Source organism: Macrobrachium nipponense, chromosome 42 (genome assembly GCF_015104395.2).
Source record: "Macrobrachium nipponense isolate FS-2020 chromosome 42, ASM1510439v2, whole genome shotgun sequence".
NCBI lineage: Eukaryota > Metazoa > Arthropoda > Malacostraca > Decapoda > Palaemonidae > Macrobrachium > Macrobrachium nipponense.
Window position 1 is genome coordinate 27,993,057 of NC_061103.1, and position 2,867 is coordinate 27,995,923.

General features: G+C 34.1%; 1 long non-coding RNA gene across 1 annotated transcript in view; it reads left to right on the plus strand.

Annotated features, from left to right (window-relative positions):
• Positions 1-2,441: 2,441 nt before the first annotated feature.
• The window catches only part of LOC135213424 (uncharacterized), an 86,374-nt gene continuing 85,948 nt past the window's right edge, over positions 2,442-2,867 (plus strand). Inside the window, exon 1 of the long non-coding RNA XR_010314117.1 lies at positions 2,442-2,574. This is a non-coding gene — a long non-coding RNA (uncharacterized LOC135213424). The remainder of the gene's footprint in view (positions 2,575-2,867) is intronic.

Here is a 2,867-nt window from a genome sequence, read left to right on the forward strand (position 1 = left end):
TTTCGATTTATGGTGAATTTATGAAAAAAAAAAAACATTTTCTTTACGTCCGCGCGGTAACTCTTCCGAAAAAATCATACGTGCGATTGTGGTAAATGTTTGCACCATTTTAAATTAGCCGTTACATAACGTTTTATATATGAAAATGTGCGCAATTTCATGTATAATACAACAATAAAGAGTTGAAGGTTGTAGCTATTCTCATTTTCGAAATATTTGCATATAAACTCACGATAAATAGAAAAAAAACCACGTTCGGTCAAATTTGACTCTACCGAAATGGTCAAAAAACGCAATTGTAAGATAAAACTCTTACAGTCTAGTAATATTCAGTCATTTATCTTCATCGTGAAACAAATTCGAAGTCTCTAAGCACAATATTTAAATTTATGGTGATTTTTAAAAAAAAAAACTTTCCCTCCCTCCGCGCGCGGATTCTCCGCCACAAATCTCCGAAATGCGTAAGTCCCATTCTCGGAATATTTGCTCCGTTTCATATTAGGCATTTCATAGAGTTTTTATATATGAAAATGTGCGCAATTGCATGTAGAATAAAACGAAAAATGATATTTGAAAGTTGTAGCTTTTCTTAATTCCGAAATAATTGCATATAAAAAATATATATATAAAAAATTCGACATTTCGGTCAACTTTAGCTCGTCAGATATGGTCGAAAACTGCATTTGTAAGCTAATATTCTTACAGTATAGTAATATTCAATCATTTGTCTTCATTCTGAAACATATTGGAAGTCTCTAGGACAATATTTAGATTTATTGGTGAATTTTTGAAAAAAAATATGTGTTTACGTAAGCGCGTTACGAATTTATGCATTATTTTGTGATAATATTTTCTCAGTGTTGCTTTTATCGTTTTACAATGTGTTATATATCAAAATGATCGCAATTTAGTGCACATTACAACGAAAAAAAAGTAACTTGTTACCTTCAACCGTTTTGCGCACAGCGCGATTTGAATACAATTATATATGAAATTTCGTTTTTGCGCTATCATATATCGCATTATTTATATATGATAATGATAATTTTTTCATTTCTGATGGGTGCATACTAAACTTCAAGCAATGACAAAAAAAGGAGCCAAAAATGAACTCTTAATCTTGAAAACTAAGCGCGCTGTGATTTTTTGAAAAAAATATTTTTTCCGCTTACGCGCTCACTCTCAAACCCCTCCGGCATACGGGAGTCATTTTTTTATTTACCGCTCCGGCGTTTAAGGGTTAATCAAAACAGAACTACCTCAGGATGGAAGTCCTGGCCATAGAACCATATAAGGAAAAGGAAGAGAATCTGTCTTTTATATATTTCAGAAGACTATAAAACAATACGCCAAGGTGTGCTTATAGTGATAAAAACCCGTTTCCTTTGGCGTGAAGTGTTGGCTCATCCTCGATTCAGCGATTACAGGATACATACACCGTTGCAGAGCATTGCCGGTAGTTCTGATTGTTTGAATTTCATATACTGATTTAGCTATTTTTAGTTCAAGTGTTAGATTAAGTTAAAGAACTGGTGTTGACCAACCGAGATAGATTACGCCATTGCACTGTAGATTGTTAAACGAAAACTAGACCTATATCTGTCATAGTCATTGTTTATATGGTGCAAATTGTAATCATGACTACCCGATCGCATGATCTTATTCGAAACCCCTTCTATAATCGTAAGCACATTATTCTCGTACATTCATGCACGGTAAAACAAATTTACAAACTCTAAAAAACAAAGTAAAAACTATTCAGTGACGTGCAAGCACTGTAGTATGCAAAACAGGTGGTGTTGGCAATAGTAAGCAATCGTAGTATTTTTGACTGCATATACACCCGGAAGAGAGGTAGAGTACCACTCCAGAATTCATTATATAAATAAGAAATTTAGATACGTAAGGTGCAGAATATAATGACATCATTTTAGTTACTGAAAGCGTTCACAAATCACAAGCGCTTATCATTGGACTAGACGTTTAAACACTAGATCATAGTTGCAAACTTGCTACCTCCGTGGTTAATTAATTTCGACCATATTATTGGGCTTAAACCCCATACAAATACCACAATCTTCTGATTTTGAGGAATGATTGTAACCATACATAATATCATTACTTACCAAACACCTTAATTGTGGGCTAAAAGTAAAACAAAACTCGTGAAACTTCAGCGTTGGTAAAACTCTAGGTAACACTTCCTCTTCTTTCTCTAGTGTAGGTAGTGGTACCAAACTTCAATGAATAAAGGGTTTGATGAGCAACTGACGGCGTTATCGATTATAAATATTAATATATTGCTTATCTCTTCCATACCAAGGTATTCTTTTCACTGATTAGAAGACAGGTGTAGAGTAAATCGTACGTAAGTGTAATCGAAAGGTCATGCGCATTGCAGATTTCAATTTAAATTGCACATGATTACACAGTGCAGTTACCATAACAGCAACAATGCACGGTTCATTTGCAAGACCATTGTTATTCGTAATCTTTGAGCTATTTCCCCGAATATTCCGTTTCATAAAGTGTTGTCATCGAAAATTCCAGCGTTCAGATGAGGATACATTTATGGTATGTATATATTACAGGAAATGTGTATTGAGATACTTAGTATATGTGTCGATTACTAAACCTCTGGTGTCAAATGCAACCAACATTGCTTTATCTTGATGGGTGTTGCAAGTTACCCTGTGTTCATATAGGCTACATCTATTATTGCGAGTGTTTTTGTATAGGAATTAGTACGACCCAATTTTGAACTCTTATTACAAAAATCAGTAGACTGATTTGTAGCTTATGGTAGGCTACAGTTCGCAAGGTAAAAGTTCAGTACTACCAATATCTTAGTTTTACCAGACCACTGA